Here is a 14401-nt window from a genome sequence, read left to right on the forward strand (position 1 = left end):
CCATATCCAGGGAAGTTTGCTTAGCTCCTTCTTGACTTCTGCCTCCAAAGCAAGTGACAACCATGAGGTCTTTTTACTATTGGTGCTGAATTAGTTAATGATTGTGTGCTCCATTTCTACCTGTACCAGCTGCAGTGGGGAAAACCATTATAGAAAACATTCTTGAACTCATCAAGTACCTTGTCCATTTCCAGTTGCCTCAAGGTTAAATTCTAAGTCTCCAACGATGAAATTTAACTTTCCCTCAATTGAACTTAAAAGGCATGGTTGCCATTCATTATCCTACCACACTGGGCTCTAGTTTTCCGATCTCCTCCACTCTGCACAGTTTCATGTTTATCTGTACATTTGCAACTCTCACATACATTTTCTTCTTGATTGAACCTTGGATGCAGCAATGTTGGGCAACTGGAGAACCTCAGGGCGTCCGGGACACAACAGATACTGCTCATCTGGAACCATCCCATCAGCTACCAGCTATAAACAATTCTGTCCTAAAAGGTATCATAACAACTCATTTCTCAGCTCTAACAATGAATTTCACCACTCCATCAGAGCATGATTTATGTCATTGTGTCCTTTCCCAGTATTCAATGGCAATGATAAATTTATTGTCATCGTACCACCCCGAGAGAAATCGGGAATACAACACGTTCTAATATCAGCTGGTTCTTTAGCAAATATTTGACCTGCTCAGCCATGTGCAAACGAGTCATAATCATTCAGACAGTGCCTTTCTGCAACTGTATCTTCCTCAAACCTCAGTTCTTTACTTCAATTGCATTTCCTGAGGATACGATTTGCAAGTCTGTCCATAATTGCAACATCCCCTACCCACTCAGGTCCTGTAACGCCTGCTGCCCACATAGTTGGCTGTTGGTCCCCAAATTGTAATCTCAGCATGGTTCAGACAACCTGAGTGTCCAAAGACGGAACCCCAGTGAAGTAAGTTTCTGTTGACTAAAGAGAAATTGGTAATGAAAAGGACTGCCAAGACATTGGAGACACATCATCCCCAAAAGAACACTCAGCATAATCTCCTTTGCAACAGCGTTATGTAACTTTTTGCACCCAGAATTTGACTTGCTGCCACCAGTCATAAAATTTGAAACACAAGGGTTCCTTTTCATTTATTATGAAGATCAGTTCATGTTGAATACTGAGAAATAGTGTACAGCAGTAAACAATAACTATGATATTTTAACAGCAAAAGACCAGTGCTTAAGAACTATTCAGTAATGAAATAGGCATAACAGTTATATGAATATTACATCGGAGAATAACAATAGTTAGACAGTTAGGATACAAACTATCTCATAATAGCTAAATCTAAATACTTAGAACCTTCAAAAACACTTAGAAGTGTAAAAGTTTTGATAATTCAAACACAAAAAAACAAACTCAAAATGCATGTACAGGTTATTATCCTTTACGATGGGGTTAAGTTCCAAAAACCCATTGTTTGCTAAAATCGTGCTCGAATATTCTAGCCAGTACACCATGACTATTTTAGTACCATGTATACAAATTCAAGTAGCCTACCTACACTATAAAGTATACAGTACTGTATACATACATTTGTATAATTATTAATATCAACATACATACAGTATATAATTATTAATAGCTAATTCTGAGGTTCATGTTTTGACCATGATAATTCAAACAAGACATTGGAATCCCCTAACAAAATTTTTAGTCTACACTATCAATATTTTTTGCAGAAAAGGCCTAAAAGCCTACTTAATACTTTTTACTCCATATTCATATATCCTTTTTACAAACATCAACATAACACCATCTTTTCCATGGATCTTTTAAAATGTTATGACTTAATTTTGTATCTAGTTATTGTATTTATAATACAGTACAGTATTATTATCTTTATATTGCTTTTGTATTATAAATTGCAATCATGTAGAAGATCATGTTTTAATTTGGAATATTAGTTACTAGAAAGTTTATTTACTATATTTAACTCAGTTTAGAGCGCTTTTCTTGCTTCTGAAAACACAAAATAGGTCTTGAACTTTTATTTAAATCACAAAGGTTATTTTTTCACTATGATGAATTAGTGTTTTTAAGTCAGGAAAATAACCTAAATATCTTGTTCTGAAATTGATTAAGCAATTTTTTTTTTTGTTAATAGGTGGCCGTTAAATTTAGGGGCGTGCTGTTGTTTTAAAAAAAAATCAAGATTCCGGAATTTATTTTCACTGTGATTTCATCAAGTATAAAACCCATTTAGTCTGTTTATTAGCATTAAAAATACCAAAAATTGTTTCTTGATGCCCAGTAGTTTTGATTAAAATACTTTCCACTTTTAATTATGGTCAAGTAAACCATGTTACGACACTGCATGATAATTTATAGTCATTAGTGGCTTGAACATTGTTTTCTCATTTCAGCTACAAATTGTAAGCTTAAATTTAGCAGTATATATTGAATATTCTTATTGCCCTGAAATTCTCTTTACCCAATGCAAAAATACATTATCAGCCTCCTATTCTTAACATCATTGGTACTATAATTGTTGGTAACAATTTATTGTGGTTATAGTACAAATGATGTTAAGTAGAATAGGAACTGTTTTTTACATTATTTTAACTTGTTCCACAAAAATTAACTACACCACTTTGAAATACAACCAAAACAGCTGTTGTTATCCGATTTGGGATAAGCAAAACAGCAGTTTCAAACTCGATTTGTTTATGGCTGTGCATTCAAGGCAAGAGTATAACGTTATCGAATACTTTTATAATTTTCTTTTACTTTTTTAACTAGATGGGATAAAGAGATGGAGGAAAAGAAGTTGGTCTATTGTAATTTGGTCTCTCTTGCTGCCTCATTTGTACGCTGCTGCCTGCTCCTGCATGAAATTTAAAAAAGGGATTTTGACAAAGGAAAAATCTATTTCTGAGGAAGGTCCCTGTCACCCCGGTGAAATTCCATTACAGCACGAATTTCTAGGTATAACCTTGCTAGATATACCAGAGAGAAAAGAGCTTTCAGGAAAGCTGGGGTTACTACCCCAGTATAAGCTCTTCAGGAAGGCGTGGTATAAGAAGGGGTGAGTGAATTACCACTACCACGGAAACCTACTCAAAGATCTCTCCCTATCAAAATCCCGGAACAGAGCGGTGAGCCGTTACAGCCCCCACACTCAAACACCCGCCAGGACGGCGACACCAGCGCCACCTACCTCATTCCATGCTAGCACTAACCCCAGACTTGGCATGTGCAAGAGGGGGAGAGTACTAGGTAATGCAGGGAGGGTCATCGGGTGACCACGGGACCTTCCTCAGAAATAGATTTTTCCTTTGTCAAAATCCCTTTTCTGAGTCCAGTCCCGTGTCAGCCCGGTGAAATCGTGATAGAGAATCATGCCAAGGCTGCAACTACCAGGAAAAAGAAATGGAGGTAATCTGAAGAAAAGGCAAAAGTTTTACCAAAATAATTTTAATTAAGCAATCTCTTCCGTGTAGCAAGAACACTAAGACTAAGGCATATTAAATCTAAGGCACATTAAACAACTTAATACTATGAAACATGGGCAGGTCCCCGGCACGACGGAGAAAAAGCCCCAAAAAACCTTAAAATTACTTAAAGCAAGGTGAAACATGAAAAGTGCACAAAACAACTGCAAATATAACCTTAATACTATACACATAAACTTAGGCTAAACACGTAAGAGACAAAATCAATTAGCATTAATATATACATTCATCTGGGGTGCGTGGAGCCAAATAAAACTGTCCAGTACCCCACAAAGAAAACAATCATGGCATGTCAGATTACGCTTTTCCATCAACAGGTACAAGAAACATCAATATGAGGAGCCAGGCAGTGAGGTATAATCAACCAGGAGAATAAGCAGAAAAGTAAATGAGGCAGGCGGGCGGGGAAAGGAAAGGACAAGGATATGATTAATTAAGGTGGGGAGATGACACTTCCACAGCTATGGTAGAAAATTTCAGGGCTTCGAGTGTTTTTTAAATAGTGGCGTTTAAACACTAGAGGTGATTTCCAACCCGTAAATTTAGATAACTCGAAAAGTCCATATTATGAAAGTAATTAATGGAAGTAGCAACTGCTCGAATATCATGAACCTTAGGGATTGAATCTGGGTTGGCCTGTTTAATGAAATATAAAATTTGTTGTCTTATAGCATTTAGTGAAAGAGTACCACCTTTCTCCCTGATAAAAAGAGGACCCGACTTACTCTGTGGAGTTCTTAAAGGTAAGATTTAAGTGTATAAACTGGACATAAAGACTGGTCTTGAGGAAGGGGCACCACCTTCCAAGGAGACCACCTGTCCTGTGGGTCTTCGTTCTTAGCTAAAAATCTAGGGTCAGGGAAAGGAGGACCTCTCCAGACGGGAGGAAGTTCACATAATTATCACCTCTAGTGAGAGCCGACAGCTCTGAGATTCTAGCACCTGAAGCCAAGCTAATCAAAAATAAAGTCTTCCCTTAACAGATCCTGATAAGAGCAATGAAAGTTATCCATCTCTGATGCTAACTTAAGGACGTCATTGAGAAACCACGTAACAGACTGTGGGCGTGATACTGGTCTCAGACGAGCGCATGCTCTGGGGATAGATGAAAAGTAGGAATCTGTGAGGTCGATTTTAAAGTCCGTAAAGAAATACTTTCTTTAATGCTGACTTGATTGTGGTAATAGTGGCGGAGCTAGGCCTTTTTCAAACAATGATCTAAAGAAGGAAACTCCTAAATTAGCTGTCATGATTTTGGCTTCAGATGCTTTTAGGAAGGAGGCTAATTTTTTGACTGCTGAGTCATACTGTCTAATAGTAGAATCTCTTTTATCTGATTCTAAAACAGAGTGTTGACAGGGTCAATGTTCGCTCCTTTTGAGCTGCGAATTTTATAAAGTCCATAAAACTAGGCATTCTGAATTTTGAGGAAGCTGACACAGTCTTGGTTTGTACTGTCTGAGTCAGAATGGGCTTGGGAATCCAAGACTCTAATCCCAGTTCCTGAAGAAGAGGAACCAATTGCTCTTCGGCCAATAGGGAGCTACTAGGGCTAATTGACCTTTGAATGTCCTGAGTTTGTGTAAAACTTTCAGCAGTAAGTTTATTGGAGGAAAAGATAAATCTTCTCCCAGCTGTTCCAATCTACTGTCATTGCGTCTATGGCGAACGCCTGAGGGTCCAGGTTGGGGCCACATAACAGGGGAGCTTGAAGTTGCTCTCCGTTGCGAACAGATCCACTTGGAGGCCCGGAACCCGGCGGTAAATCCACTTGAAAGATTCCACGTCCAGGGACCACTCCGTCTCCAACGGAGCATTCCTGGACAGGAATCCGCCACCACGTTCCGTACCCCCGCTAGGTGGGTGGCTGACAGGTGCCAGCCGTGCTTGTTCGCCAGGGAGAAGATAGCAACCATTACTTGGTTTACTCGGCCTGATTTGGAGCCGCCCCTGTTGATGCAATGAACTACCACCGCGCTGTCCAATACCAACCTGATATGAATCCGGTTGGGGCGGATTTTCTTCAGAGTTAGAAATACGCCATAGCTTCCAGGGTGTTTATATGGAACTGCTGAAACATTGTGGACCACGTTCCTTGTACTTTTGTTTTGGTGAATATCCCCCCAGCCGCTTAAGGAAGCGTCTGTGTGAACTACTAGTGCCGGAGGGGGAAATTGAAGCGGAACTGTATTGGACAAGCCTTTGACCGAGGCCCACAGGCGTAACCTTGTCTTTAAGATTTGTGGGATAGAGAGACCTTGTCTCTGAGCTTGACATTGGCTCGACTCCACACTCTGTTTATGTCTTTTAACTTCGCTTTTAATAGCAGGTTTGTCACTGAGGCAAACTGAAGAGACCAAGAACCCTTTCTTGGGACCGGCGGGATGCTGATGGATTTTGAGGAATCTCCTGGTGAGAGATGCTATCTCTTTCCTCTTGGGAGGCGGAAGGGACAGCGTGTGAGATGACAGATCCCATTGGAGGCCCAAACCACTGAAACCGGGACTCCCGGAGTCAGGCGGGACTTCTCTGTTCAGTTGGAAACCTAGCGACTCCAGAAACTGATGACTATGGACGTGGCTTTTTGACACTCCCGGAACTGTTGGTGCCCAAATAATCCAATCGTCCAAATATGCTGCTAGGGATATCCCTTGAGACCGGAGTTGCTGTACTACCGTGTCCGCCAGCTTTGTGAATATCCTGGGCGCAATGTTCAGACCGAAGGGCATGACCTGAAGGAGTAGGCTTGATTCGAGTCTGAAACCGAGGAACTGAGAGAAGTTCCGCAACCGGGGCGTGATAATAAGCGTCTGAAAGATCGATAGAGGTGGTGACGGCTCCACGGAAGTAGAGTCGTGACTCGAGCTACCGTAAGCATGCGAAATTTGTCGCATTTTATGTAGAGATTTAGACGCGACAGATCCAGGATCACTCTTTGCTGATCGAGTCTTTTTGGGAACAGTGAATAACCTGCCTTGAAACTTTAGGTGCCTTACTTTCTTTATTGCTCGTTTGTTGAGCAATTCTGTCACATAATCCTTTAGGATTGCTGTGGGTGGCTGGTAAAACCTGGTTAGAGGAGGAGGGTTTTGATCCAGCTCCATCCTAGGCCTTTGGACACAATGCTGTGTGCCCAAGGGCTGAAGGTCCATTGGTCCCTGAACCAAAACAGGCGACCCGCCTACCTGTGTTCTCTCAGTGGGAGGGGGCGGGTTTATTCCCCTACCACGCCCAGGTCTTCCCCTTGGGGTGGTATTGGGCTTTCTCTATGAGGGCTTTGCCTCTTCCTCCCCTTGCAACCCTATTAAGGCCGTGAAAATAACCACGGCCCTCATGTGGGGTTGTATGTCGGTGAGGCCACATAGGAGGGTGCAGCTGGTTGGACCAGCACGCTACTGTTGGGGTGAGCCTTAGAAGTGGAAGGCTGCCACTGCCGCGGAATTCACGTGCTAGAAAATGGAATGAGGTAGGTGGCGCTGGTGTCGCCGTCCTGGCGGGTGTTTGGTGTGGGGGCTGTAACGGCTCACCGCTCCGTTCGGGGATTTTGATAGGGAGAGATCTTTCAGTAGGTTTCCGTGGTAGTGGTAATTCACTCACCCCTTCTTATACCGACCTTCCTGGAAGGCGCTCGACTGGGGTAGTAACCCCAGCTTTCCTGAAAGCTCTTTTTTCTCTGGTATATCTAGCAGGTTATACCTAGAAATTCGTGCTGTAATGGAATTTCACCGGCTGACACGGGACTGGACTCAGAAATATAAATGTTGTTGTATCGGTATTAATTGCTTACCTCATTGCAAAATCGAATTATCATAATGCGAGCACTACCTGAGTATTTTAATAGTTTTATCACAAAAAGTCCTTTTAGTCATGGAAATGATTTGAAAATACAGTAATTAGTGAATATTTCTCTGAAAAATACTGTGAATGGGCGAAGTTTCAGTGAATAAAGTGTATAAATGTTCCATAGAGAAATCTGCGTATCGTGAGACTGCGAATACGGGGGGTTTACTGTACATTACCCCATTTGACATAGAATTGCTGTATGGAGAACCAACAACATAAAATGCCAATTAGATATAAGAGGTGTGCCTCATTTGTGCAGCTTCAGGAAGAGCTTCAGGTAGTTTACTCTGTCAAATGCTTTTCTCACATCTACCAAAAATAGGAAAACAGGAGAGGCCGATGGTAGGTAATAGTTTAGCAGTGTCTCAGGATGTAGATGCAGGTGTCAATTGAGTGGTTTGCTTTAAAGCTGAACTGGTTGTCAGTAGTGTGTAGAAAGGGGAGAAGTCTCACTAGAAGAATGGACTCAAGTATCTTCAACGCAATTGTAGTAATTGCAATCGGCCGATAATTGTCAGGGTCAGCTGCATCCATTAGCTTGTTTTTTATTACTGGTATTAAGTGAACTAAGAGTAGGGAGTCTGGGAGGAACTGGTGAATTTTGCACGCATTGAATAGAGCAGCTAGCAAAATGTAAATTATTGGATGGCAGAATTTGAAAGCTTCAGCAGGCAGTTCATCACACGGGCAATTTATTATTAGGTAGGTTGTTTATTGCATCGCTGATGTTACCTGGCATAATGAAACTGAATATTATCAGTAAGGAGGTTATTTACATCCCTGCGGGAGTCTTGATCATTTATACAATTCAGGATAGTGCTGAAGTGATCGCCCCACATTCTTGCGATAACCTCATCACCGATGTCTTCTCTTACTCTCTGTGATAGCTTTTTAGTTTTGGTATTTAGGGATTGAATGTCCTTCCAAAGACGGGGGTAATCGCCAGATTCTAATTTTCTAAACAGAGCATCATCTCTTAGTTGGTTTTCATTCAGTCTACAGTGCTTAAGGGCAAGTTTGAACTGCACTCTCGCCTGCCTCATTAGTAGTGCAAAGTGTCCTTCCCTCGGGCTACCATTTTGCCTCCACAGTAAAAACATTTCTCATGAATGTGTACTGTATACTGTATAGATCTGTAACCAAGTCATTCCACCTGGGTATATTACGAGAGTTGCCTTGACTAGATCTAAAGTATCCCTGCCAGAGGCAAGCATAGCAGAAATTATATTCGAATAGAATTCTTTCAGATCTCTCCTGTGATAGTCGTTCCTACATTTTGGGTCAGTGCACAGTAAGGCATCTACCATTTGAACTATTGACCGCAGCCTGACCTCCTTGTTTTCCCTAAAGGATCTGGTTTTCTACTGGGTTTTAAAACCCCAGTTAACAGTAGGTGGGTGATCAGTTTGGGGGTTCACGATAGGGAGGGATGGGGTACTGAATAGCACCTGTAAGAGGATGTGATCATAGCCCATTGCAAGATTGTAGCTAATGTTGCAGGTCACAATAGAATCATAAAGTTGAGGGGACACGATGCAGTAGTCCAGCCAGGAGGTTGTAATTGTGTCCGTTCTATTTTGTACATAGGTATAGGAGGAGGGAGGGAGCACTACATCACTAATTTGGAGAGCGTGATTTTGACAGAAGCAAGTAAGTTCATTATGAAACTGTTTTGTGGGGTGAGAATTAAGGTCCCCAATTATACAAATTTGATCAGCAGTAGAATTGTGGATAATGCTGTGTAACTCACCTAGGATCATGCAGTATTGATCAAAATTATTGTTCTTTTCCCAGGGCTCATAAACATTAGGTATTAGGATGTCAGAGTCCCCTACTTTCACTTGAAGCCCAGCAATCTGTCACTCGTATAGGTTAACTCATTCACCACATTGTCTAGCGATTTGTGCCACAGGAAAGAAAGGCCCCCTTTAGGGCAACCAGCTACGATATGACCTGTACCTTCCATCGATGAGGTTGAGAAAGTTCAGAAGTCTCCATGCACTGAATCGCAGATGGCAAGTTCATGAGGCCAGAGGAGTGTTTCTTGTAATGCAATGATGCCTTTGAAGTTTTTGCAGAACATGTTTAGGGGAGGAATGTTCTGCGTGAGGCCAAAAATATTCCAAGAGATTATAGTTAGTATATCCATGGCAACTCACAGAGATGGTAAATGAATGAGTTGATCATTTGGGTGGATGGAGGGTTGGCCAGCAGGGTGGTCATTCGCTCGGCTTAGGAGGATGGCTGGCACTTGTAGTAGAAGGCGAGTCTGCACCTGAACCCCTACTTGGGGTATCAGTAAGTTCCCCTGGGGGGGCAGTGTTGATCCCAGATTAGGTTGTATCTTGAGACTTTCATGTTAGACCGAAATACTCGCCTTTAAGAATATTGAGGTGTTGAAATAGGTAATCCTGTAGGCCACTCTATGTTTAATTTTGCATGAGAGTTCTTGGGAGATAAGAGGGTCAGGCTGAGAAACTTTACTCTTTCTGCTATGGCGTCTAGCTTCACCGATGAGTGTAAATTGTGAATCACAGTGTGACATCTCTTCTCAGGTTTCGGATGAGGTGATTCATGAATGTTGGGCTTCGGTTCAGTGGACAATTGAGATGTTCTTTTCTTTTGTCCACTTGTTTGTGTCTGCCAGCCCCCAATCCGTTCATGATCAATCACATCCTCATCCACGACGGGAGGTTGTGGGGTAGAGATGGGCTGAAGACTCTCGAGGGCTGGTGATTGTCACTGAAGATCTATCTTCCAGCGGAGGCACTGGGGAGGCAGAGGAGGTTGGGAGTCCATCGGTCCCCTCTGATAGGTCTATAGGTGATGTGGGTGCTTCATTCGAGGGAGAGAGGTCAGTTCCCTCATGGGAGGGCATGGCCATCTCAACTTCGTGTCGCACCCTCACTTCTCTCGTGTTGTTGGGAGGTGAGGAAATATAGATTAATGATTCATGCACTCCTTTGATCGCATCTCAGACCCGTGAAGATTGTTATTTGTTTCCACAGTTTTAAGACTCAAATGATTCCTGTAATCCTTTTATCATGTCCCAGATCTGTGAAAATTTGTCTTGTGCTTATTCAATTTTCTCTGAGGTTTTGTCAATTTTTTCTGAGAGGGTTTTGCTGTTAGAAAGGCATTTTCTACCGTATGGTATACTGCAGGTAGGCTTAGATCAGCAAGCCCTTTGGAGGCAGATTGTAAGGGTCATCGGTGTAGATTTCCACCAAGCAGGTCGTTAGCCAATTAGTGATATATGATATTTTCTTGAGAGAGGATAAGCTTTTCAGGAGTTGCTCCTGGAGAATAGTTTCTGGTATCAGGGTCTTTGTATAGCAGACTCAACATCGGAAGGGTTCACTTGGTATTGTATAAAGTAAAGACAATTGTTTGCAAGTATGGAACTTGTGTGTGGGGCATAGGTATCGTTAGGTGCCAGGGTCACTGGCACGATGGTTGGAGGTTGGTCAGATGACATTTTTGTGGTAAGGCCAAGCACTCACACATACACAGCACTCTATTACACATTTCCCAGGGCCAGTAGGCTTCAAGAAGTTGAAACTTGAAAATTTCGAAGACACTGATTGGAGCAGAATGTAGATTAATATATCTGCAATTACACAACACTAACCGACTTACGCGCCGGGTATTACGTAGAGACTCTATTAACACATTGCCTTCTATGAGAAGTATAATCACCAAGAGCAAAAAAACCCTTCTGTTTTAGTAAAAAATGCAAGAGAAAGACTATTTGAAAAATGTTGGATCCCTGCCCATGTAGGGATTAAAGGAAATGAAGAGGCTGATAAAGCAGCTAAAGAAGCAGTCTTCATGACAAGAACTAATGTAGACATCCCTATTAGTGACTACATAAGCTATATAAAAACAATCATTGTAGTAAATGGCAAAATATATGGAATGGAGAACGTGAAAATAATAAATTAAAACAGATAATATGCAGTGTTGGAAAATTAAGTTCATCATATCAGAGAGAGAGACACAATTAATGAACAGTCCACATGGCCATCCTCCTGAATGCCCAGAGTGCAAAGTGTTGACAACAGTCAAGCATGTACAGTATTGTGTGAACGTCCAAAATATAACCTACAGCAATTATCAAATTTTGGAAGTAGATCATTGAAGGAAATTTTGTATGAATCATCTACATTTTCAGGAATACCAGTTTTAATGTTCATGAGGAGCTGCTATTTAATTGATAAAACATAAAAACAAGTAAATAATAAAAATACAAAAACCCTTAGGGCATCTAATGAATTTTAAAACAAAATTTTAAAATGTTACTTACTTATTCTGAGTTTAATATACCTTTTTAGTGAGTATATATGAAAACGTGAGTATAAATGTATTTATTATGTGAGTGTGTTTAAGTATGAGAGCGTATACCTTTGTGCAGTTTTTAATTTGATCTTCAGTCATTCATCGCCATACCAAATTACCTATTTGGTCGCAGTGTTAGGCCTCTGGCCTAGACCTGTCATTTCATCCAAATCCTTCGGGCCATCCCTACGAGAGCAGATAGTCAGCTCAGTGGTGTGGTTAAACTGTTTTAATATAATAATGATAATAATAATAAAACCATCCAGTCCACGTCCACAAATTCGTTCTGGGTCGCTGAAGAATCTTCCCCTGCTGGGAAATTGAAGGTGATGCTGAATGAATTCGCTGTGGAAATTGTAACAGCCCAGTTCCTGATTCCTTCAGCCATCCCTCTTTCGAAGAGAAAGTGACGGGTAATTGGAAACCGGTCACAGATCCTTCTTTCCTTACCCGTTTCAACAGACTCAGTTCAAGATAGAAACAACTCGCTCAGTACTTGCAACCATCAGGGAGCCCGTCTTGATTCATTCGTTGGGTTTTAGGGACGAGCATTTTCGAATGCTTACCCAACAATCCTAACGCAGGTTCCTCCGTTTCATTCACAGGGAGACTTCGTACCCCTTCAGAGCAGACGGCTCCTTGCCTGTCTCTGTGGTGACTTCTCACCTTGGCTTCGACTAGGGCACATTCGTTCAGAGTACGTCTCCTGATGTATATCGACGATCAATTGGTCCTGGCGAGCTCTGATGTGCAGAGTTCCTAGGACAGGACCGACTTCTTGGATTGGGTTGCAGCCTTAGAGTTGCCTGAACATGAGAAGTCCAAATTCTCACCTGAGCAAGAGCAAGTATCTGCGAGGCTAACAGATAAAGCAACTAGGTTGTCCTTCTCTCAACAGGGACAACCAGCTTGGCAGTTGCAAGCCATTCTTGGTCACCTGTCACCTGGGAGGCCAGTTCTTCATGGGCTGCTTCTCCTGCATTCCCTTTAATGCAGATTGAATGGTTCCTGGTCTTAGAGAAATAGAGACAGGACTTAGCCTATAGTTAGACGACAGATATCTCCTTTGGAGTGTCGTTACACGCCTCCCCTCCAGAGATACTTCGTGCCTCAAGGCATCAACCAGAATGGCAGTCAATTGCACCTCAATAGATTAGGTTGGGTTAGGTTAGGTTAGGTATCTAACCCATCCTAATCTAGCCTAAACTAAACCTAGCCTGACCTAACCTAACTTCCACTTCAACATCCTGGAACATCTTAGTTCTTCAAAAGTCTCAGGATCCAAGGATAGGCACTCCGTGGTGTTGATAAGCAACAGTGCCACTGTAGTTCCATAGCCAAAAAGAAGGGGGCTAGTATCCTTTCATCCCCTCAAATTAATGGTACAGATGCACAGGTGGGCAGTAGCTGTCACGACCCAAGAATCGTTCCAGGTTCTTTCAAACTCTAAACAACAATGTTTCAACACCAGCAATTGAAATATGGGAAATGAATATAAAAAGAAACTCTCACAACACTACAGCACATTTATTCACAGCCTTATTTACAAAGAAAATGAAATGATGTTTCCCCTTTGCTCTCAATCAATGTAACACTAAATAAAATAAATCTAAGCAGTTATAGATAGGGGGAACAGGTTGCAAGGTAGAGCAATCTTAATACTTAAATGGTGAATTGGCGAGTTATCCTTTCGAGGCTGGGGTTTCAGCTGAAGAGATGATGCTGTCACGATGACCTCAGGCTTCAAGATGTCACAGAAGGGCGGCTGGGAACTCAGCAGAGATGTTGCTGGTACAATGACCACAGGCTCGTAGACATCGCGAAAAGGATGTCTTTAAGATGAGGCAGCAAATGCTGTTTCTTCAAGAATTCGGAGATTGTGCAAATGGAGGGCAGGAAGGGCTGAAGACTTGTCCTCACCACAGGCAGGAAGGGCTGACTACTTCACGTTGTCACAGGCAGGAAGGGCAGACTACTTCACGTTGTCACAGGCAGGAAGGGCTTAGCGACTACTCCTCCACACAAGCAGGAAGGGCTGACTACTTTTCTTCGTCACTGGTATGCAGGCTCGCTGCTTCACCTCGTCTCAAACATGGAGGGCTTAGGGACATCTCATCACAATCAGGAAGGGCTGGCTGCTTCTCTTCATTTCGGGCAGGACAAGATTTTATGGAGAAGAGTAAGGGTCGTCTGAAGGGGATACTGTACTCCCGTCAGAACCTTGCTTTGTCCGACCTCTGAATGACGTCTCTGTCTCTGTCTATATCTCTGTCTTGGGAAGTCTCTTCTCAAAGCTTATATACCACTGTATGGATGGAGCTAATGACGACAGACAATCGTCATTCCTATATAAGGAGTTTTTTTTATTTCCTACACAATGATTGCTTCGTAATATCCGCCCTTTGCGGTCACGCCATAGATGATTCCAGATCAAATTGTCTTATGCAATGTGGATTGAATATTGCGCCATGTTACAAAGGCATGGCATGAGATACCACGTGGTGTCGTTTCCAAAAAAAAAGGGTTTTCATCGACTTGCCAAATGTCCACGACGTGTTGACAACAGGAACTGACTGGTGAGTAAACACAGAAAGCAGTCATGTCTTGGAAAAGAGATATTTCTTTTTCAATATGTTTCATCATTATTGCAGCTTCCCATGACAGTAGCACACTAAGTGCAGGGGTCAACCACACTTTCCAGGTAAGATGGATGTAATGACAGA

General features: G+C 42.0%; 1 protein-coding gene across 1 annotated transcript in view; it reads left to right on the top strand.

The window, feature by feature from the left end:
• The window catches only part of LOC136827879 (branched-chain alpha-ketoacid dehydrogenase kinase-like), a 446871-nt gene that overhangs the window by 185752 nt on the left and 246718 nt on the right, over window positions 1–14401 (top strand).

The sequence above is a fragment of the Macrobrachium rosenbergii genome, chromosome 42, assembly GCF_040412425.1.
Source record: "Macrobrachium rosenbergii isolate ZJJX-2024 chromosome 42, ASM4041242v1, whole genome shotgun sequence".
NCBI lineage: Eukaryota > Metazoa > Arthropoda > Malacostraca > Decapoda > Palaemonidae > Macrobrachium > Macrobrachium rosenbergii.